Below are 24958 nucleotides of genomic sequence, written 5' to 3' on the forward strand. Positions count from 1 at the left end.
CAGACAGTTATTAAGTATTAATAAGATACACATTAAAATAATTATTTCCCCTAAAATGTTAAAGACGAGAGAACAGAAACTGTCCCTCCCACTTGGACTACTTTGTCCTTTGTGCTCACTGAAACACCTGCTCACCCTCTGTGCGCAGTCTCGAAGGCTGACCCTCCCGGGTGGCTGCATGCAGAAGCTGTTCTCCTTCTTTCGACTTTGCTCTTTTGAAGCCCCCTCACGCACCTACCACAGTACTTGAGCATTTTATATTTAGAGGGTGAAGGGAGTAAAGACAAGAAGCCACTGGTTTCTCCTTAGGTATAGAACTAACTCTTGGAGTTGCTTTTTCTATTTTAATTTGCCTTAATCAATTATCAAGGAAATATGCCACACTCACAACATCATATCTATGTCGCTAGAGCATAAGAGAACAGCACACATGAACTGATCAGTTTACCTGTGGAAAAGGCCATGCCCAAGCACGTGTTGAAGCCAGTGATGGCCAGAATGTCATCAAAGCTGCCAGCAGCCATGAGTAAGGTCGGGACACCTTTTTCAACACCATAGCCCCCTTCCTGCAAAAGGAGCATTGAAGGCACCACCACAACTGGAGACACAGCACCTAAGACAAAACTAAGCAGGCAGCACTTTAAATATTTATGATAGCATCTTCTTCATTATTACTATTATTAGTGAAATTATAATAACCTCCACTCTTTCAGAGGTTACACTTTAGACAATTACAGTCTTTCAAAGGCAGTGAAGTCCCAAACAGAAACACACGCACAGCTACAAGTTCTACAGAACACTTCTTCTGAGCGTGGCCATGGACAACTTGCGTTGGGACTACGCAGCCTGTCTGAAATCTGTATTTACGGCTGGTCTGGAAGACCTAATGGGGTGAGGCCCCAGGAATCTGCCTTCTATCTAAACAAAACATCCACGGCATGAGGTTTGAAAAACACGGCCATGGACTTTTTGGATTGGAATCCAGTGATGCGAGGCCTTCTATCAGGACCTGGCATGTAAAAATCAGACAACAGATTAGAAGAGGAAGGCCATAGTGACAGTAACAGTGACACTGATAACGGCAGCAGTAGGATAGCAGAAAGCATTTATGAAGCTCACTATGTACCTAACACCATTTTAAGCACTTCACATATATTAACTAATTTAATCCTCACAACCACCCTATGAGGTAGCTACAATCATTATCTTTGTTTTGCAAATGAGGAAATGGAGGCACAAAGAGATTAGGTAATTTGCCGAAGATCACATACTGGAAAGTCAGAGCCGAGATTTGAATCTAGGCAGTATAGCTCGAGAGTGTTAACCGTGAGAAGTAAGTAGTTCTTACTTCTTGCCTACTTATCAGCACCAAATTATTATTATTTTTTTTAAAGATTGGCACCTGTGCTAACATCTGTTGCCAATCTTTTCTTTTTTCTCCCCAAAGCCCCCCAGTACATAGTTGTAGACTGTAGTTGTGAGTGCCTCAGGCTGTGCTATATGGGACGCCAATGCCACCTCAACATGAGCCGTGGGGCTGGCCCCAACACCAAATTCTTACCAAGTACTTTCATATTTATTTACTTCTTATGGCTCTTAAATCTTAGAAGTAGGAACCGGGGGCTGTCCCAGTGGCATAGTGGTTAAGTTCATGTGCTCTGCTTCGGCGGCCCAGAGTTTGCTGGTTCAGATCCTGGTGTGGACCTATATACTGCTCATCAAGCCATGCTGTGGTGGCATCCCACATAGAAGAACTAGAAGGATTTACAACTAGGATATACAACTATATACTGGGCCTTTGGGGAGAAAAAAAAAGAAAAGAGGAAGCTTGGGAACAGATGTTAGCTCAGGGCCAATCTTCCTCACCAAAAAAAAAAAGAAGAAGAAGAAGAAGAAGAAGAAAGAACTAACAGCAGGAGGAAAATACAGCAGAACAGATAATCATAAGAGCCTGGTGAAAGGAGGAGGAGGCCTGTGCTAGGTGTGGATCACCGTTGAGCATTCGTTATCCTTTGTATGGACTTTGAGGAGAGATCTGGCATCTCTCACTGGCATGGAATCAGGCATAATAAAAGTCTATTACTTCCTCAATAGTTTAAATTATTATAAAACTGTCAAAGTTAGCACCTACAAAGACATACACTATATTTTGAAGTTATAATGTTTATATGCTGGTATATTAATAGTCATAATATTATGCTGGAATATCTGTATTGTATTTTCTGATGTCCTTACGAAAATATTATGCATTCACTTATATAGCGTCAGAGAAAGTCCTAAATGTCCGTGTGTATTTTCATACGACAAAGAAAAATCATTACCCCAGTATAAATCCCCATTGCCACGGCAAACCCATTAGGAAGTGGGCAAGAAGAGCAGATGAGCATGCCTCCACAAGACAGGGACCCATGGCTAATCTTACACAGACACCCTTCAGCTTCCTCAGGGCCTGAAATATAAAAATAGACATACGAAATAACCCTCTAAAGACACACAGAGAGAATGACATTAAATGCTTTTTCTTCAGTGTTCAGACTGTCTGGATCATCCATCATGAATTTTCCAGGTAATGAGTTTTATTTAACAAACATTTCAGTGTTCTAAGTGTTTTAGAGTTGGCTTATTAGTCCTCATAGCAACCTATGACACAGGGGATAATATTATCATCATTGTTTAGATTTTCTCATCCAAAAAGGCACAAGTTAAAGCTGTTCTCCAAGATCATGAAATTAGTGAGTGGTGGAGCTTGGTTTGAGCTCGGCCAGGCTGCTTTCAGAGTCTGTGCTCATAACCTCCACACTAGCTGATCTAACCGTCTCGGTGTTGGCCATATGTATAATTTGTGGCCCCAGAATGAACGGGATGTAAAGGCAATCCTCAAGAACATTCATTCCTGCTTTCAAAAGCAAACACGAAAAAAGCACACTTTGAGACTCATTCTGTATGCTAGGCAGTTTTCTGAGCCAGCATAGTTAGTCCTAAACACTCGTATAGGGCTTTCCACACCAAAAATATGATGTCTTCTCTCTCACAACCCTTATTTATAACTACGGCCTGTATCTCTGTCAGAGAAAAGGGGAGCCTTTATTCTTGGTGCTGTCCCTAGATAGACAGTAACTCCACCTTTCTCCAAGAGAGAGTATGGGAACATCTTTTGGGGACAGTCCTGTATGAAATAAATTTCATTCTGTCGTTCTGAATGCTGTGCAAAGTGTCCACATCCATTTCCTAAAGCTCAGTCATTCTAAATACTTGCAATATTGGAAGAACAAAATTCCAAGTCAATAATTAGAAATTTATACTTCAATACCTGTGGATCAAGCCCAAGGCCAGCACGAACCAATATGACAGATAGTGCTATGCTTCTCAAAGCGGAAGACCACTTCTGCTTGATCTGTACGTTATCATTGATGACAGGGATATTTCTGATGAGAAACCCAGCAAGCAGCATGCCTGGGATGGAGAAATCAAACAAATCTTTAGTTTTCAAATACAGAAAATATTTTCAGTACTTTAGATGTAGAAGAGACTATCCCAGGATTATAATCCCAGGAACCACTTCTTTTATGCTTAGTCCTTAGATGAAATTATGTCAAACTTTTAATGAAAAAAAAAATTACAGGAGCTAAGAAAAGGCTTTAATATGCAGATAAAAATGAAAGATTAGAATAATTAATAATTCATTAATAATTGAACCTGAAAGAGAGAAACAGGATGTAGTATTTGGGTAGAAAGTATGATCAAATTCTGAATATAAAATGTTTTAATACAAGGCCCAATTCAGTCATCTCTTTGTATGCAAACAGCAGAAAGATTCTAAAATTATTTACCATGCCAGATTACTTGAAATATCAATACCTATATGGGCTCTATTTTACCTATTTTCAAACCAGATAATTTAATAAAAAACATATAACCTGCTTTGCAAAGGCTTAGAAGTGAGTTATCATGAAATAGACATTGTTCTGTCATGTCAGCTGGTGACTCTTCTTTCCTTCAGCCATTCAACATTTATCAAATGCCTTCGGTACTTTCGACACTATAGTAGGTATTAGAGATATTGCAATGAACAAAGGCTCAGTACTATCCCTCAACAAGCTTTCAGTCTATGGGGGCAACCTCAATTTTATGGAAGCATGAGGAGGCCTTATACAAGCTGAGACAAGGAAGGGTGAGTCAGCAGGGGCCAAAGAAGGGGAAGGGGAATGAAGAAGGGGCTGGAGAAGTTGAGAAGTTTCTGGGAGAAATAACAGTTTCTTCCAAGGTATGAAGGGAAAGTGTGACACATTCTGGGAACTGCAAGTAGTTGAGTGTGCCTGAGGAAGCCGGGTAGTTTGTCAGAGAATCCTGCCCTCCCTGATACCACATGCCCAGATAGGGGAAGGATTTCTCCTCAGAGACTGCAAGCCGTCCACACTCTGTTCTTCTCCAGCAGGACTCTTTTCTTACCACGTCCTTATATGGACCACACTTCAAAGGACTAAATAAATTTACTAACTTTGGGTTGTTTTATATGTAAGCTTATGAGAATAGAGATGAATTACAAGTATAGCTTTTTGTGACTTGTTCCAGACACCATTAGGCAAGGAAGCATCTCTTCCAGGCATTTCTCATTGCTGCCATTTAATCTAGAAGAAGTTATGAATTCTGCAGTCATGATCTTTCTAGAATTTTTGAAAGTAAGAACCAGCCTACAATAGCTGTTTTTAAAAGAATAATAATATATTTGCTCATGATAAAATTAAACCATGACAGACAATGTAAAGTGACCAGTACATGTCCTACCCCAAGTGCAACTTTCCAGCTTCATTCCCCAAAGGTTTCCACTGTCCAGAGTTTTCTGTGCCCTTCCAGAAAGTTTCTCTACCTATTAAAGCATGCTTCTCTGTGTGTGTGTACGTGTGCTCTTTTGCACTGGACACAAATGAGAGCATGTTTAAATACCATTGTATAATCTGTTTCTTTTCCACTTAACAATATATCGTGGACATATTCCCAATGATGCACATATATATTTGCCTTGTTTTTTTTAATAGTTGGAATAGTTTCTCGTTGTGTGGAAGTACCATAATTTTTGGACTAAGTAAGGGACTTGAAGGAACTTTCCAGACTTTTCATTACAAACAGTGCTGAAATGAGCACAGTATTTATTAACTGCATGCCAGACCCTTACTCTACCCTGGTAATGCAGAGGCGAGCTACACCAACATGGGCCTTGTCCACATAGAGCTTACATATTTGTAGGTTTGTGCAAGTATATCCATAGGATAATTCTTAGCAGTGGAAATGTTAGGCTCCAGGGTACAGTGTATATCATTTTTATAGATATTAATGAATTACCAGCCAAAAATGCTGCACTAACCTTACATTTCATTAATTTGTCAACAGTTCTTTACTGAAACTTAAAATGTGAATCTAAACCAGCCCTAAATTGATTATAGCATACAACTACCTGAAATCAAAAGGAATAATAGTCTAATAAGAACTCACAAATATGTAGGAGTTTCTTTTGGAGTTTTGGAGGGGATGAAGGAGCATTTTTCATTTCTGAGATGAATGTACAAACAATTTCCCTGAGACAGTTCTGTTTGCCGATGGCCTCCGTTGATGTGGCCACCTGACTGTGATTAGGAAGGCGCCCCCTCTGGCCTCTGAGCCCCTGGGGGGGGCCTTTCCCTTGGGTGTGGAGAAAAGAATACCTTCTTTGATAAGGAGTATTCTTCTTTCCTCCTTAATTTCTATTACGGAAATTTTTTAAAACATGCAAAAATTATCAATACATGGCCAATCTTATTTCATCTACTCTCAAGTTATTTTGAAGCAAATCATTATTGAAAAAAATTTCCAGCAACCCAGACCATCAGCAAAGGAAACAGTGTCCTAGGAAAGTTGTTTTCACATTCATTTTTGGAATAAAAAATGCTCCTTCATCCTCCATCTCTGGCAATTATTTCAATGAATTTTTAAAAATATGGAATAGGAGATCACCACACATGTCTGTCTTAACAAGTCTTCTTTATGGATTCAGATAATGTTTCAGTTTTAGATACTGGCCCTAATACGCTAAGAGCCAGTAAACTTCTGTCACAAGCGTACCACTATAGAAAGGGATGGTAAGACACATTACGTACGTGACTTTTAAGAATGATTTCAGTGACCTCAGGAGATTTCATGTAATCACAAAGCCCAAGGATTTATCATTTTGCAACATGTGTATTTTGATTGTTGCAATAACAGGCATGGAGTGGAAAAGAGAAGGATGAGGTGTAAAGGGCCTTTTCATGGCGTCTAGAACAGTAGTCCTCAACTTAGGTTGCATATTAGAATCACCTGGGGAGCTTTTAAAAATTCTGATACCCAGGGCTACTCCATTCAATTAGTTCAGAATCTCTGGGGTGGGTCCCAGGCATCAGCTTTTTAAAAAATTTCCCAGATGATTCCTACGTGCAGCCAGGTTTGAAAACTTATGATTTTTCTGTGGAAAGTGTGGTCTTTGAGCTTATTAGAAAGGCAGAATCTCAGGCCTCACCCCAGACCTACTGAATTAGAGTCTGCATTTTAACAAGATCCAAGGTCATTCTCTGGATAATAAAGTGTGAGAAGCTCTGACTTAGATGCAGGGGTTAGTAAACATTTTCTGTAAAGGGCCATACAAGAAACACTGCAGGCTTTGTGGGCCACATGGTGTCTGTTATAAGTTCTCAGCCCTGCCACTGTAGTATAAAAGCAGCCACAGACAATATGTAAATGAATGAGCATGAGTGTGTTCCAATAAGATCTTATTTACAAGAAGAGATGGTTTGCCAACCCTTTATCATAGCACACAGGCATATTTAGAAACAGCCCCCCTTTTGTTTTTTGGTGAGGAAGATTTGCCCTGAGCTAACATCTGTGCCAAGCTTCCCCTATTTTGTATGTGGGACGCCACCACAGCATAGCTGACAAGGGTGTAGTCCACAGCCAGGACCGGAACCCACGAACCTGGGCCACTGAAGCAGAGTGCACGGAACTCAACCACTACACCACCGGGCTGGCCTAGAAACAACCCATTGTCATAATAATTCAATTAAAAACTTTAACAAAAAGCACCCATGATAAACAATATGAATTAAGTGAAATAACTTGAATTTTACCTAAATTGAAAAATATATTGAGAAACAGTGTAGAGTAAGATGTAAATAATTCTACTTCTTTTTACATTTAGTTTCAATTGCTCACCACAAATTCACAAGAAAATAATTTTGGTCTATGTTAAGCAATCCTGAGGTCCTCACTAATAGAAAAAAATTTTTACTTAGGAAATGTGTGTGTGTGGGGGGGTCTGGCCCTGTGGCTGAGTGGTTAAGTTCATGCACTCTGCTTTGGCAGCCCAGGGTCTCACTGGTTCGCATCCTGTGCACTGACCTAGCACCGCTCATCAGGCCATGCTGAGGTGGTGTCCCACATAGAGGAACTGGAAGAACCGACAACTGGAATATACAACTATGTACTGGGGGGCCTTGAGGAGAAGAAGAAAAAAAAAAAAGAAGATTGGCAACAGATGTTAGCCGAGGGCCAATCTTTTGAAATAAAAAAAGGAGATGTGTGCAAATATGCATGTGTAAAAGGTACATGGTTTTTAAATAAAACTTAATGATTTATAAATCTGTGAGAAAGGGACACAAAATGTCTTTTGTGGTATACTGAAAGTAGTACACTGAAATTTTGTAATATGGAATTTTTAAAAGAAACATTAAAGATATAATACCTAGTTTTAAGACTAATTTTTACGTGTCGTATCTGCACAGTTCTCATGGCCTCTGGAAGAATAGTTTTGTAATACATGTTGGAACTTCACTCGTTTGTCAATGATGTGAGTGACTGACAACATATTAAGCCCTGGGCTGCAGCATTTGCTGATTTCTGTATTACAGATACTTCTACCAGGGCTGATGTTAACCTACCAACCTGACGTCATTGAACGTGGAGCTGGGAACAGATGGGCAGTGACACACCGTGATATAGTATTTCCATAATCTCAAGAGGAGAGATAAGAGGAAAATGTAGTAAAATAATTAAGAAGTGATTGGTTTTGAGTATTGCTCTTGTGTTTAATGCAAGTTATTTAATTGTAAGTATATATAATTTAATTTTCAAATTGCTGTTTACCAACTGGCTCATAAAACTCATCACAATTTAACAATCAGCTTTAAGGGCCAGCACAGCAAATACAGAAATAGTTTATTCCTTTATTTCCCAAACTACTATTTTAAAAATATGATTTACTCTGAAGGACACAGGAAGTGTTTGGTACTTACCAAGAAGAGGAGGCAGTGGAGGCAATGTAGGTAACTTAATGAGCCCCAAAAGTTTCCCTCCAAAGATGGCACAATAGAACAGGATTATAATTCCAAATAGGTTTCCTCCAGGAAGACATTCACTGCCAGTAATTGACCACACTACAGCCCACAGAAGAACAAGGATGGTAACTGAAATAAACCAGGAAAACTTCTATCAATAAGTTGTCATATGTCGGTTTTGATATAATCTAAAAGTTTTTAAAAATAAATACTGAATACACATACAAATATTTACAACCATGTGTAAGTTTTGAAGAACACCAGTGATATGAACAACTGGGTAATTACCAACCATCTGAAGAAATAGGATACTACCAGTGCCTTGAAGGCACCTCTGTGTTCCTCTTAATCCCATCCCCCATCGCCTTCCACACTGCTACAACTACTACCTTGAACTTTTTTCTTTTTACCATTCCCTTATTATTCTTTTTAATTTTACTATAAATATATCAGTAGTTAATAAAAAGAGAAACAATCACTATCTTTAACCTCTTCACAGGAGCATGAGAATACTTGAACAACCACACTCCCCTATTTTAGCTCTGCCTTGAATTAAACATTATCATTGTTTCTCTTCTATGTTGACGTTTGTTTAGAATTACTCAGATACTTACCTTTTTGGGGGGGACATCATTCATTGTGGCACCTCAAACCTTTCCTCTGGGACAATCATCTGGTTACCTGAAGTATTTGCTTTAGTAGAGGCATTTCTGTTAGAATGCAAAATATGTTTCCCTGTTTCAAAAACCTTGTGTTCTACAAAATCAGACACTGAAAACAAAAAGACTTATGGGAAAAACAGAGTTGGAGCAGACGACCCAAAACTCAAAACTCAAAACTTGTGACCAAAGCACTAAAAAACAGTAACAATTCTAATACAGTATCAGCACAGTTAAATCTCTACTGACATCGCATCTAAAGTCAGTCTCTTCTTTGCAGACTTAAACCCTGGAACCACACTTCCTTTTTCCCGAGATGTAGAATCTTGAGGGCATTTGCTTTAAATAGAGAGCAGCTCCATCAAAATCTTATGCAGATTGTAGCTTATTCATCAAACAAAGGTTTGTTTGTTTTTAACTGAGGGAAAAGTGTTGGCAGCTTCTTCACCTGTACTGTCAGCTTCTTCATCCACGTGTGGTTTCATTAGATAGCTTAACATTGTGGGAAGTTTCAAAAGTCTTTGAAGCCCCTAAACCAGCAACTAACTGCCCAAAAAGAACGCACTTTCACAGAGATTTCAGCTTTTTAAAAGGTCCTCAAGTTGATAAGGCTTTATCTTTAATTGTAAGAAAACATCTATCTGATTTTTGTTTTCAATTCACTTTGTATTCACTTGCTATTGCTTGATGATGAAAAATACTAAGGTGACAGGAAAAATTATGTACAAAAATGCAAATTCCATCTGGCACTCACACAATTCCCTATTTACCATCGCATAAGAGCTAATTGATGGTACAGAAACTCTCTGTAGCAAAGCATGTTATGTTTCTCATAAGGCTCTGTTGGTAGTAAAGTCTTAGTTTTGTCTGAAATTATCTTCATTTTCATTCTTAAGACAGAGTTTTTCTGCATATACAATTCTAGGTTGAGAGTTACTTTCTCTCAGGTCCTTGAAAATATTACTCTTTGGCTTTCTGGCTTTCATTGCTGCTTTTACGTCTAATTTCTGCTTTTTTAGGGAATTCTTTTTCTTTGGCTGTTTTTAAGATTTTTTCCTTTTCTTTGGTTTTCTGCAATTTCAGTTTGATGTATTTAGGTATGACTTCCTTTCGGTTTGCTTGGGATTTAAGTTTTTCACTAATTCTGGAAAATTCTCAGTCTTCATTTCTTCAAATATTTCCTCTTCTCCATTCTCTATTCTCTTTTTCTGGAACTAAGATCAGACCGTCATACTCTTCTCCATGTTGCTATCCCTCATTTTCACATTTTCCATCTTTGTGTGAACTGCATTCTAGATAATCTCTTCAGATCTCTTACTAGTTCACCAATTCTCTTGTCACTTAACCCACTGCTTCATCTATCCACTGAGTTTTACATTTCAATTACTGTACTATATCTTTCATTTCTAGAAATTCGACTTGGTCGTTAGCAAAATGTTTATTTTTTAAAAATAGTTCCTTGTTTTGTACTTATATTTGCTATCTCCTCTTTAATTTCTTTACAGATACCAAAAATATTTTCTATTCTATTTTCTGATAATGCAAATTTTTGAAATCTCTGTTTCCTTGTGCATGTTGTGATCTTTTAAAATTTGTTGTGACAGTGACCTCTTCCTTGGAACTTTACCTTTGGGGATTGTTGGAACCTTAGGTTGAATGTGAGTTTTCCTGGATCGGATCTGCATTTGCTTCTACCATGTGCTTAGAAGCTTCCAATCTGGGATCACTTTTAGATATATTTTCAGCTTGTGTTTTTTATGTGAATTTGGAGCACAGATCAGCATGGAGTTACACATTTTTAGTGGGACGCTCCTCTCCCCCAGCCAGCACCATAGTTGAGATAGGTGTGGGTGCAGGCCCCATCTGCAGCTGCCACGCTGGGCTCCAGCTTTGTGTGGGTGAGGGAGGATGAATGCTCCTGAGACTTCTGCCCACCTGGACCAGCTCCAGCGCAGCCCCCTATGCTCTCAGGGCCTCAGAATGACTCTCAAGCTCACAGGTGTTTTGCAGAAGCCTCCAGGGTGAAGGCCAGCTTGAGTGCATATTTATCTCCTCTGCTCAGTTTGGTTTTGGTGTCCAATGACTTCCTGTTTTCTTCACAGAAAAAAGGTACATTTAAAAAGACTTAAAATACTGTTTTCATCTTGGCATAAGTGAGAGAATTGTTCACTGAATCTTGTCTACCATACTGCTAGAGACTGAATCTAATGCCCCAGTTTTTACATCCTCACAGAATTCTTCCTGATTTTCTAGGCTTATGATGATGTTATAATGAAATAAATAACTTAAGGCCTTCAGTATTTTCCAGTTGGCTATAGGGGCTGAAATTTCTATACAGTATTGAAGGTATAATGGGAAAGTAGGAATTACCAGCTACTAAATTTTACTGTATCACAGCATGAACCTGATTTTATACTAAATTCAGCAAGGTAGTTTTCTACTTCAAGACCACTTTTAAAAAAAATCTCTAATTTTCCTTTCCTCTCCCATACTCAAAATTCAGTTCTAAATACACAGTAAATATATGTGTATAAGGTTTCTCTAAATCATCTTTAATTTAGTTAATAATTTACTTCTCATTTATGATTTTGGAAAATCATTTTTTCACATGTAAGATTGACTTCTTAAGACAAATACTTATGTATTCTAAATGGGCACAGGAAGGAGTACAGGAGAAAGCCCTCTTGTGAGCCTCAGGAACAGAAGTACAGAAAACAAGAGAAGAGGCGCTCACACACGTGAGTCCACTTCTCAGGCAGCTGATGGACAACGATTACAGAACTCAAAACAGTGAGTCTCCAGACCACATCGTTCATTTACACCTTTCCTATGTCAATCTGTATCAGTTTTCCTGTAAATGTTTTAACTAGAAATGTGCCATAATTTGAAGGGTAAAAGTTTAAAAAAATAATAAAAAGGACAGAAAAGGTATTAAATTATCTGTTGCCTTATGAACTAGTGTACATTTTGGAACCTGGTTTTCTCCATGTGTTTTAAATAAAGTTTGAGATTTTTTTCTCATGCTAGTTTAGAAAATTAACTAATTTCAGTAAAAACATATTCAGAGTCTAAAGTATAACATACCATTGTTCCAGTTGAGAATGGTAAAATGTCTTTCATTTTCATTTCGTGAGCTTCAGAGCGTACATACACACACAGGTACATTCACACACTTCTTTTTTGAACAAAAAACAGCATTACTGAATCTGAACATCCATTTATTAATCAAATTGATATCAGCTTAATGTTTGGCTGCCTCCAAAGACCAAATCCATTCCTAAAAGACAAATATACCCCAACTCTAACAATATCCAAAATTGTGCTGAGATAAATTCTCAAGGAAAAATCTTCCAAATATTTTGTTTTTTTAAAATTGAGATTCATAATAGTTTGCATCATTGTGAAATTTCAGTTGTACATTATTTCTTGTCTGTCACCACATAAGTGCTTCCCTTCATCTCGTGCCCACCCTCCAGCCCCCTTCCCCTGGTAACCACTGAACTATTTTCTTTGTCCGTGTGTTTGTTTATGTTCTGCATATAAGTGAAATCATATGGTGTTTGTCTTTCTTAGTCTGGCTTATTTCGCTTAGCAAATAATACCCTGCAGGTCCATCCATGTTGTTGCAAATGGGAAGATTTTGTCTTTTTATGGCTTAGTAGTATTCCATTGTATATATGTACCACATCTTCTTTATCCAGTCATTGGTCGTTGGGCACTTGGATTGTTTCCATGTTTGGCTATTGTGCATAGCGCTGCAATGAACACAGGGGTGCATATGTTACTTTGGATTGTTGATTTCAAGTTGTTTGGGTAGATACCCAGTAGTGGCATAGCTGGGTCACATGGTAGTTCTATTTTTAGTTTTTTGAGGAATCTCCATACTGTCTTGCATAGTGGCTGCACCAGTTTGCATTCCCGCCAGCAGTGGATGAGGGTTCCCTTTTCTCTACATCCTGTCCAACATTTGTTGTTTTTGGTCTTGGCAATTACAGCCATTCTGACTGGTGTAAGGAGATATCTCATTGTAGTTTTGATTTGTATTTCCCTAACAATTAGTGATGTTGAGCGTCTTTTCACGTGCCTGTTGGCCATCTGTATATCTACCTTTGAAAATGTCTGTTCATATCCTCTGCCCACTTTTTGATCGGGTTGTTTGTTTTTGTTGAGGTGTGTGAGTTCTTTATGTACTTTGGATATCAACCCCTTGTTTGATAAATGATTTGCAAATATTTTCTCCTAGTTGGTGGGTTGTCTTTTCATTTTGTTGATGGTTTCCTTTGCTTTGTAGAAGCTTTTTAGTCTGATGTAGTCCCATTTGTTACCTTTTTCTTTTGTTCCCCTTACCCGAGTAGACACGGTATTCAAAAAGATGTGGCTAAGACCAAAGTCAAAGAGTGTACTGCCTGTTTTTTCTTGTAGGGGTTTTACGGTTTCAGTTCTTACATTCAAATCTTTAATCCATTTGGAGTTAATTTTTGTGTGTGGTGAAAGATAATGGTCTACTTTCATTCTCTTGCATGTAGCTGTCCAGTTTTCCCAACACCATTTATTGAAGAGACTTTCCTTTCTCCATTCTTTGCTCCTTTGTCAAAGATTAACTGTCCATAGATGTGTGGTTTTATTTCTGGGCTTTCAATTTTGATCCATTGATCTGTTTGTTTTGGTGCCACTACCACGCTGTTTTGATTACTGTAGCTTTGTAGTATGTTTTAAAGTCAGGGTTGTGATACCTCCAGCTTTGTTCTTTTTTCTCAGGATTGCTTTGGCTATTTGGGGTCTTTTGTTGTTTCATATAAATTTTTGAATTCTTTGTTCTATTTTTGTGAAGAATGTCATTGGGATTCTGATTGGGATTCCACTGAATCTGTAGATTGCTTTAGGTAGTATGGACATTTTGACTATGTTTCTTCTTCCAACCCATGTGCATGGAAAATCTTTCCATTTCTTTACATCTTCCTCAATTTCTTTCAGTAATGACTTATAGTTTTCAGTGTACACATCTTTCACCTACTTGGTTAAGTTTATTTCTAGGTATTTTATTCTTTTTCTTGCAGCTGTAAATGGGATTGTATTCTTGATTTCTTTTCCTGCTAGTTCATTGTTAGCGTATAGGAATGCAACTGATTTTTTAAAATTGATTTTGTACCCTGCAACTTTGCTGTAGTTGTTGATTATTTCTAGGAGTTTTCTGGTGGATTCTTTAGGGTTTTCTATATATAGAATCACATCATCTACAAATAGTGAAAGTTTCACTTCTTCCTTTCCAATTTGGATTCCTTTTCTTTTTCTTGCCTAACTGCTCTGGCCAAAACCTCCAGTAATATGTGGAATAAGAGTGGTGAGAGTGGGCACCATTGTCTCGTTCCTGTTCTCAGAGGAATGTCTTTCAGTTTTTCCCCATTGAGTATGATGTTGGCTGTGGGTTTGTCATATATGGCCTTTATTATGTTGAGGTACTTTCCTTTAATACCCATTTTATTGATAGTTTTTATCATAAATGGATGTTGGCTCTTGTGAAATGCTTTCTCTGCATCTATTGAGATGATCATGTGATTTTTATTCCTCATTTTGTTAATGTGGTGTATCACACTGATTGATTCATGGATGTTGAAGCATCCCTGCGTCCCTGGAATGAATCCCACTTGATCATGGTGTATGATTCTTTTAATGTATTGCTGTATTCAGTTTGCCAATATTTTGTTGAGGATTTTTGCATCTAAGTTCATCAGTGATATTGGCATGTAGTTTTCCTTCTTCGTGTTGTCTTTGTCTGGTTTTGGTATCAGGGTAATGTTGGCCTCACAGAATGTGTTAGGAAATGTTCCCTCTTCTTCAATTTTTCAGAATAGTTTGAGGAGAATAGGTACTAAATCTTCTTTGAATGTTTGGTACAATTCTCCAGAGAAGCCATCTGGTCTTGGACTTTTGTTTTTTGGGAAGTTTATGATTACTCTTTCAAGCTCTGTACTTGTGATTGGTCTGTTCAGATTCTGTTTCTTATTGATTCAGTTTTGGGAGGTTATATGAGTATAGGAATCCATCCATTTCTTCTAGGTTATCAAATTTGTGGGCATACAGTTTTTCACAATAGTCTCTTATAATCCTTTGTATTTCTGCCGTATCTGTTGTAATTTCTCTTTCATTTCTAATTTTATTTATTTGAGCCTTCTCTCTTTTTTTCTTGTTGAGTCTGGCTAAGGTTCTGTCAATTTTGTTTATCTGCTCAAAGAACCAGCTGTTAGATTCATCAATCCTTTTTACTGCTTTTTTAGTCTATATTTCATTTATTTCTGCTTTGATGTTTATTATTTCCCTCCTTCTGCCGACTTTGGGCTTTATCTGTTCTTCTTTTTCTAGCTCTGTTAGCTGTATGTTAAGATTACTTATTTGAGATTTTTCTTGCTTGTTGAAGTGGGCCTGTGTTGCTATGAATTTCCCTCTCATGACTGCTTTTGCTGCATCCCATAAGAATTGGTATGTTGTATTTTCATTTTCATTTGTCTCCAGTTATTTTTTAATTTCCTCTTTGATTTCTTCAATGATCCAATGGTTGTTCAATAGCATGTCCACATATTTCCGACTTTCCCAGTTTTGTTCTTGTGGTTGATTTCTAGCTTCCTAGCATTGTGGTCAGAAAAGATGGTTGGGATGATTTCAATCTTCTTGAATTTATTGAGGCTGCCTTGCTATCCAACATATGGTCTATCTTTGAGAATGTTCCATGGGCACTTGAGAAGAACGTATATTCCGCTGTTTTTGGATGGAATGCTCTATATATGTCCATTAACTCCATCTGGTCAAGTGTTTCATTTAAATCTGCAATTTCCTTGTTGAATTTCTGTCTGGATGATCTGTCCCTTGAAGTAAGTGTGGTGCTGCGGTCCCCTACTGTGATTGTGTTGCTCTTAATTTCTCCCTGTAGGTCTGTTAATAATCGCTTTATGTACTTTGGTGACCCTGTGCTAGGTGCATATATATTAATAAGTGTTATGTCCTCTCGATGGAATTTCCCTTTTATCGTTAAATACTGCCCCTCCTTGTCTCTCATTGTCTTCTTTAACTTGAAGTCTGCCTTGTCTGATAAAAAGTATGGCAACCCCTGCTTTCTTTTGTTGGCCATTAGCTTGAAGTATTGTCTTCCATCCCTTCACTCTAAGCCTATGTTTGTCTTTGTAGCTGAGGTGCGTTTCCTGGAGGCAGCATATTGTTGGGTCTTGTTTTTTAATCCATCCAGCTACTCTATGTCTTTTGATTGGAGAGTTCAGTCTATTTACATTTAGAGAGATTATTGTTATATGAGGGCTTAATGCTGCCATTTTATCTCGTTTTCTAGTTGTTCTATGATTCCACTGTTTCTCTTCCTTTCCATTTCTGACTGCCATTTCATTTTGTTGGTTTTCCAAGAGGGATTTCTCAGTTCTCTCTCTTTGTGAATTGTGGTTTTGCTCTGATTTTTTTGTTTAGTGGTTACCGTGAGGATTGTATGAAAGATATTGGAGATGAGACAGTCCATTTTCTCATAGCCTCTTATCGCCATTAACCTAAGCAAGTTCCTTCCATTTCCTCTCCCCTTCTGGGTAATTGCTGTTACACAATGTTCTGTTTTTAATTTCCTGAGTTTGTGGCTAAGTTGAAGTGTTTATCATTGCTTCTGATGCTTTCTTTCCCTTTCTCTTTTAAGTTGTAATTGAGTCTTTACCTTCCTATTCTGGTAGAGAGCTGCAGGTTTCTGATCATGTCTGTCTATTTACCTTCTTGCTCAGAGCTTTGTAGACCTTCGCCTTTTTGTTGCCAGTGTGAGGGCATCTTTAATTATTTCTTGTAGGGGAGGTCTGGTGGCAGTGAACTCCCTCAGCTTTTGTTCATCCAGGAAAGCTTTCACTTCTCTATTGTATCTGAGGAAAAGTTTTGCTGGATAGAGTATTCTTGGCTGAAAGTTTTTGTCTTTCAGTATTTTGAATATATTATTCCATTCTCTCCTAGCCTGTGAGGTTTCTGCTGAGAAATCTGCTGAAAGCCTGACGGGGCTTCCTCTGTAGGTTATCTTCTTGTACCTTGCTGCTCCTAATATTCTTTGTTTATCCCAAACTTTTGCCGTTTTTACTATTATATGCCTTGGAGAGGGTCTTTTCACATTGATAAAGTTGCGCATACGATTAACTTCATTTATCTGTAAATCTGAAACCATCCCCATGTTTGGGAAGTTCTCAGCAATTATTTCTTTGAATAAGCTCTCTGCTTCTTTCTCCCTCCCTTCTCCCTCTGGGATACCTATAATCCTTATGTTGCTTTTCCTAATTGAGTCAGATATTTCTTGAAGAATTCCTTCATTTTGAAAAAATCTTAGTTCTGTCTCCTCCTCCACCTGTAGAATTTTTACATTTTTATCCTCAAGAAGACTAATTCTTTCCTCCATAAGATCAATTCTATTTCTTAATGATTCTAGATTATTATTTGTGTTTTTCATATCCAGAATTTCTGCTTGATTTTTTTTATAGTTTTAATCTCTTTGGTGAAGAGATCCATTTTGTTGCTGGGCTCCTTGAACTGTCTTTCTGTGTTTTCTTGTAAATCGTTGAGTTTCCTTATGATGGCTATTTTGAATTCTCGGTCATTTAGCTTGTATATTTCTGTATCTTCCATGTTGGTTTCTGGAGAATTGTCATTTTCCTCCTGGTCTGAATTGTTGCTGCAGTTTCTCATGGTGTTTGATGAACTAATCTTTTGTTGTGGCATTTGTGGTATTCTTAGGATGCAGATTCCCCCTGTTACCGCTAGCGGGGAGCAGGAGTAGTGTTTCTGGCCGTACCCCATCTGCTGGAAGCTGTGGGGGTATTATGGGTGCTTGCCCCAGCCTGGGATGCATTCAGGCACTTGTGTGGACTGTCCTTGTCAGGCGGGGCTTCCTCACTAGGCTAGGGCCACTCTTTGGTGCCTCAGGGGCACTCTGAGCTCCCCCTCTCCACCGGAAAGTGATCACCAGTGGGCTCAAAGCTACCTCACCTATTCCCACAGCTGCCTGGGACATGTTCCCTCTTTGGGAGCACTCATGTGTGCCTGGAAGTGTTTGTCCCAGCACAAAAATCTGCTGAGGTCCCTTATGATCCACAGTCCGTGGTGCTACTGAGCTTGGTGGGCAGGGCTTCCAGGCAGAGACCTGAGCTATGGCTGCTCCTTGACAGCCCTGGGGCATGGTGGGCTCCCCCTCCCCACCAGGAAAGTAAGTGCATGTGGGTTCAAAGCTGCCACACCTATTCCCACAGTTGCCTGGACTGGTTACCTCTTTGGGAGCACAGCTGCACTGTGAGCATTCATGCACACCTGCGAAGTATTTGCCCCAGCTTGGAAATCTGCTGAGGTCCCTGTTTACGATCTGCAGTCCGTGGGGCTGCTGAGCTTGGTGGGCAGGGCTTCCCTGCTGGGACCTGGGCTATGGCTGCTCCTTTACCGCACAGGGGTGTGGTGGGCTCCCTCTCTCCACTGGGAGATCAACCACGAGTGCAGGCTAAGGGTTACCGCCGCCTCCTCTTATGGTTGCCCTGCTGCGTGTTCCCACTTTCCAGGTGCTTGCACCAGGTTGGAGTGTTCGTGTTGCATGCACAGGGTTAGCGGGGAGAACAGGGTGTGCTCACCTGTCTCCATCACTTCCTGGGGGGCCAGTCCACCCACCCTCAGATTTATAGCTGCGTGTGTCTCTCAGGCATCCTGTTGTGCTGTGTGGGTTTCCTCTGTTGGTCAGTAAGTGTCCATTTAGTTATAACTCAAAAGGGAGAGCGAGGAAGGGACTAGCTCACTCAGCCATATTGCTGACGTCACTCCTCCCAAATGTTTTAAGTAATAGCAGCTCTATGGGAATAAATTGAATTGCAAACGAGGATTCTTCCTTATAAAATGATGTGACATTTGGAAGTGTAGCTGTGTTGGCTTAAACCTTAGTTGCATTACTTAACAGTAATAACAACCAACATTTATGTAATGCTTTTCTGTTTACAACTGATTTCTCAATCACTTTTCTCATTGGAGGTCTAACATAATCCTGTGAGATTACTCTGACGCAGAAGAGGAAAAGGTCCTTGATCTCTGCTCTTTTCCTCTTTCTGACAGCTGGAATGGTGGTGACCACAGTGCTCTTGGAAGCCCTCCATGTTGAAGATGGTGGAGCTTTTCAGCCTGGGCCCCTAGTGACTGTGTGGAATAAAGACACATACCATTGTGAATTGTTCACCCAGTAACTTTTTTTTTTCTTTTCAGAAGGGAAGCCCACCCGTTTCTACTCTCCCCTTTTTTTCTTTAAGATTTTATTTTTCCTTTTTCTCCCCAAAGCCTCCTGGTACATAGTTGTGTATTTTTAGTTGTAGGTCCTTCTAATTGTGGCATGTGGGACGCCGCTCAGTGTGGCTTGATGAGTGGTGCCATGTCTGCGCCCAGGATCTGAACTGGTGAAACCCTGGGCCACCAAAGTGGGGCTTGCCAACTTAACCTCTCGGCCATGGGGCCGACCCCTCTTTTTTTTTTAAATATGGTTTTAAGGTATCCTTTTTTTGGTGAGAAAGATTGGCCCTGAGCTACCATCTGTTGCCAATCTTCCTCTTTTTTCTTGTTTTTTTCCTCCTCAAAGCCCCAGTACGTAGTTGTATATCCTAGTTGAAGATCTTTCTAGTTCTGCTGTGTGGGACGCTGCCTCAGCATGGCTGGATGAGGGGTGCTACGTCTGCACCCACGATCCGAATGGTGAAACCCTGGGCTGCTGAAAGGGAGCATGTGAACTTAACCAGTACACCACCTGGCTGACCCCACCTAGTAGTTTTTATGTGTGAGAGAAATAAACTTCTTTTTGTCCTTTAAACCATATTATTTGAAATCTTTCATTATATGACAACTTCATCTTTTACCATCTTTCTGAATTCACCCGTACCATTTACATACCATTTGTTATCACTCTATCCAGTAAACCATGTGGAGGCAAGCAAATGTTTGTCTCAGTCTTTGCAAATGAGTTGATTCAGTTGGTGTTTCCTGCAGCCTTTTTTCACTGCTACTCAATAGGTTACTTCCTTCTGTTGGTTCATTTCCCTCTGTACCTTTGAGGTTCATAACTGTCTCCTCCTGTGTTTAAAGCAATTAAAAAAATACTTAAAACTGTACATTTGCTGTCCATTTTTATACTCACTGAGCCACCACATCACGAATAAAATTTCCATTATTAGAATTAAGGGTAACAGTTCATAGGGGAAATATACAGCTTCATTTCTAGCTAATCAGCTACTGCTTGGAACAAGAACTCTCTTAGGGGTGTTTACCACTGAGTCACTATTGTAGCATTATAAATGCCTGAGTCACATACAATGTCATTACATTTGCAATACTGTTTAAAAATTAGCCTATTTAAGATATGATTCAAAGCAATAGTTGGTAAATATATCAAAGTGGTTCAGAAAAAAAATAACTATCTGTGATGAAAAACAATTCACATTCATTCATCTACTTAAATTTAAGCAATAAAAACAGAGAGGGAAGAAACCAGAAGCATTCTAGGGTTTAGGCTGCGAACACAAAGCATTTCACAGGCTCTCTATTTCTGCAGTTTTATGTAGGGCTAGCTGCTAAAATGACTGGGAAAATTGGTAGTCACACCTACTGTACAAGCTTGGGGATTAAGAATGGGAGAATTGTTAACTGAGTGACAGAGAACGAAGAGGACACGTTGCTATCATAGATTTGGAAGTCCCTTCCTTAAGGAAATGGTTGAGACGGTCTACACTTGATCACAGATTTACCTGGGTTTCTTGATCCGTAGAGGCTATGTTATTCATCTCTGTGGATGGTGCCAAATCTTCATGTTCAATTGTCTTATCTTCATTCTCCATGATTGATAATTAAGAGTAAGATGATAGAGGGAAAAGGAACAAGATCTGTTCTGAAGGAGAAACAGTATAGATATAGAATAGCAATTTGGGATTTAAATAAATGAATCAGACAGCAATTTGAGCCATTTAAAGGAATGAATTGTACTTATTTTTCCCCTTAGAACTCTGAATGGCTAAGATATTTTAGATTATTCTTAACTTTCAATTGCTAATCTTTTCTTTGATTACAATATATTATCCTATTGCTTATCTACCTTTTTATCTCTCTTAAAAAAGCCCTTGTTGACCATCATATGTTCATGATTTCTCTCCCATCCTGTTTTTTGAGTTATACTTTACACATTCCAGGCAATATTACTGTTAAATTGTCCTCTGTAATGGGCCAACTTGATGAAGCAGGAAAGCTCCAGGTAATTTTCCAATGTTGATAGAGGAAATGAGTCACCAAAGAGAAATCTATGGACTCCATCATTTTCAGAGAAACCAGAGTCACTAATTCCTGCCCGGCTCTTATTTCTGAATTAAAGTAAAAAAATACAACATTGATTGAGTAGCCACAATGTCTTAGACACTATAAGTGCTATGGTAGTCTCCTGCTGGTTATTATGGGTAACTCAAAGATTGCCAAAACACATTCTTTGTTTTCCATAGGCTTATGGTATGCCAGGAAACATAAACTTATACCAAGTAACTAAAAACTTGTAGGGCAGACCTACAAGGTTGGCTTCGTAAACACCCACTTCAACCTTTTCTCCCCTGGCTGCCCAGGCTATAGAGGCTGAAAAGCCACATAATCCAATTCTTAGCCATGTTTGCAGCTAGAGGTAGCCATGTGTCCCAGCTCTATGTAATGAGACATAAGTGGGAGTCCCTGGGAAGGGCTTTCATTCCCAAATAATAAGGGAAGGACTTTTGAGAATCATACTGTTTACTTTTCACCTCTAACATTTCCCTTTCTCCTTCCTTGGATGTAGATACACTACCTGGGGGACAGCAGCCCTCTTTCCACCAAGAGAATAAAAAGCCTTATACCAAAGAGAGTACAGAAGTGGAGTGGGTTCCCTGATGACATCCTTGAGTTGCTGCATCAGTCTTGGGCTGCCAAGCTTTGAGGTAATGGTTTAAACCACTATTAGTCAAGTTTTCTTTTTACTAGTAACCAAAGTTATTCCTAATGCAACATGTATGATGAATATTATAGTAGAGGTACAAACTACAAACCTAGGTAGGACCAAAGGAAAAATTATGTAAGATAAGGGAAAATCTAATTCAACACATATTTAAGTGCCTAATATGTGCCAGGCACTATGCTAGGCCATAAAGACAAAGATTAATTAGACAGGACTCCTGCCTCAAGGAATCATTTTCTGTTTAACAAAGTGCCAAGATGTTTGAATTTAAAATTTCAAAGAAAATTATATCCTTTCCACCACGACCACCATCACCACCACCATTTTTCTTCCTTACAAAACACAGTGTTAGCCAGAAAGGCATCTCAAAGAACCTTCAGCTTGATTTTTATTATGTATAATAAACATATGCATATATGATGACATATTATATATATGTATATATAATTTTTTGAATTAAAAAACTTACTCCAAAATTTAGACTCATAATGAGAAAGAACAGCATTTTGACAGGAAAATGTTGGGCTCAGAAAACCCTTGTCTTAAGGGCATAGAAGCATGAAAGCCAGTGGGGTGTGAGGGAAACTTTGCTGCTCCCACTTTGCATGTAGGAGGAGGCTGAGAGTAACGGGGGAGGAGGGTAGAGATTTGGAATATCACGTCCAAAACCATGGGGCTTGGCCTTTACCCTCTGTAGAGAATGACCCTTCATCTCAGAGTAAGTGACCAGGTCTGCTGGCTCTGGAGTTGGACAAACCTGGGTCTGAAGTTCAGCTCCATCATATACCAAATCGCTTAGCCTCTTTCTAACTAATTCCTTATCTACAAAATGGAGACGAGTAGTTCCAACCATGCACACGATAAGCATCCAACAGTGTTGGTTATAAGCCACTCATATTCCTTCTCTCTAATTATCATAAATCTCTAAGAATCCTTCTGCTTTTCCTATTAACCTTGAAGAATTTATTACTTAAGCCCATTGATTTTCTTTGACCATATTTTTTACTTCTTTCTGTCAAGGCCAGCTTCTTGATTAGGTGGATGTAACACTCACCACTGTCATTTCTTCACCTTTTTCTTTAGTAGAATTACATAGAAACTCTTGGGCAGCGCCACTAGAACTACCTCCACCAAATTCTCAAAATCAGCCAATTATGCTACTTACGAAGAGTATTTTTAAACAGCCAACAAGTACAACTGATTATTTCTAGTAGAGATAAACTATTAACTAAAATGAAGCCTTTGAGAATTTATTTTATTAATGTTATTCTGGTCCTTTTTAACATAAATGATCAAAACTTGGTGTGTTGCACAGTATATGATATTTGTGGAAATACATAGTTTTGTGTTTCAAAAAAATTTCCCTATTCTCCCCTAAACTCCACCATGAATGCTAAACTACTTATCTGCAATCAGAGCAGTATTACAAAGAGGAAAGGTAAAATAAAATGCCAGTCTTTTAGTAAGTCCAGTAAAGCAACTTACAGCTGCTCAGCTTTGTTTATTCTCTGCTGTTTTCATTTCCAAAAGAACACGTAAGCTATCGTCAGAAACCCACTTAAATTTAGAAAAATCACAAAAATGTAACTTTTACTTAAAGCAACTGTGTTCATGGCATTTACTGTTCATAGTCATTGGATCTTAAAATTACAATAGTATATCACCTATTAAGAAAGCAGTTTTGGCAAAGAAATCAGAAAATATGCAGAAATGACTTTTTTTTAAAGACTGGCACCTGAGCTACCAACTGTTGCCAATCTTTTTTTTTTTTTCTGCTTTTTAACTCCCCAGATTCCCCCCAGTATACAGTTGTATATTTTAGTTGTGGGTCCTTCTAGTTGCAGCATGTGGGACGCTGCCTCAGCGTGGCCTGATGAGCGGTGCCATGTCTGCACCCAGGATCTGAACCAGCGAAACCCTGGGCCGCCGAAGCAGAGCGTGTGAACTTAACCACTTGGCCACAGGGCTGGCCCCCAGAAATGACTTTTGAAGGGCCAAAAGAAATGTGATGAAATCCATTAAAAAGTAGAAAGTTTATACCCCTTACTCAGAGAGAGGCTCTCCAGTCCTCATTCAGAGCCCATTAACTCTTATTTTGAAAACAACTCTAATGACTCTGCTCATCTGGTTTCCAAACCCTCAGAAGATAAGACGTTATAAATTAAAACAAACGAATGAAGAGATTGTAAAGAAGCAAACTGACAACAGCACGAGTGACAGCTGACAGTGAAAGAGATGGAAAAGAGCAATCTAGGTGTACAAAACGTGGGGATAAATGTCTTTTCCACAGGAGTATTTACAGTTTTGTCCTGCCAAGTGTCTCTTCCCCTCCTTTTTTGGCAACAGCACACTAATTTTCTCTTGTGGAATCCACAGCTCCCCTAGTCTCCATCCATGGTTCATGTGAGGCTCACGTCATCCTCACCTCCCCAACCCCCTACTGCACCAATGTTCCAGAGAGGGGGACAGGCCTAGACAATGAGGAGCTCCTTCCCTGGTCACACTGACTGTTCTAGGCATGAGCAAGTGACTCATACCTGGCTAATGAGAGTCAGCTTTATGGTGTTTCCTGGAATCACTGGGAAAGAGCTTGCTTTCTTTTAGAGTTGCTAAGCCCAGACTTGCTGTTGACAATCTTTGTGACATATAAGAAAAGCCTTCCAAAGAATGATCATAGAGCAAAGCAGATTCTGAATATGCAAAGAGAGAGAGAGAGAGAGAGCTCCAGATTAATACTCATATTGTTGGTACACCTAGAAGCAGCTCCTTTCAGTTAGGTGAGCCAATTAATTCCTCACCAGTTCGAGCTGGGTTCCTGTCACTTGCCACCAAATGCATCCTTCATAAGAACCTTCATACCTGAACTGCCCTGAAAGATCCCCAGTATTATAAGAGATGTTTAGAAAGGTGATTCTACATCTCCAAGAAAAAGAAAAGAAAAGAAAAGAAAATGATGTGGA

General features: G+C 39.0%; 1 pseudogene; it reads right to left on the reverse strand.

Moving 5' to 3' along the window:
* LOC123284152 (sodium/hydrogen exchanger 9B2-like) overlaps positions 1 to 24958 on the reverse strand; it is a 52082-nt pseudogene that overhangs the window by 21077 nt on the left and 6047 nt on the right.

The sequence above is a fragment of the Equus asinus genome, unplaced genomic scaffold (assembly GCF_041296235.1).
Source record: "Equus asinus isolate D_3611 breed Donkey unplaced genomic scaffold, EquAss-T2T_v2 contig_645, whole genome shotgun sequence".
NCBI classification, from domain to species: domain Eukaryota; kingdom Metazoa; phylum Chordata; class Mammalia; order Perissodactyla; family Equidae; genus Equus; species Equus asinus.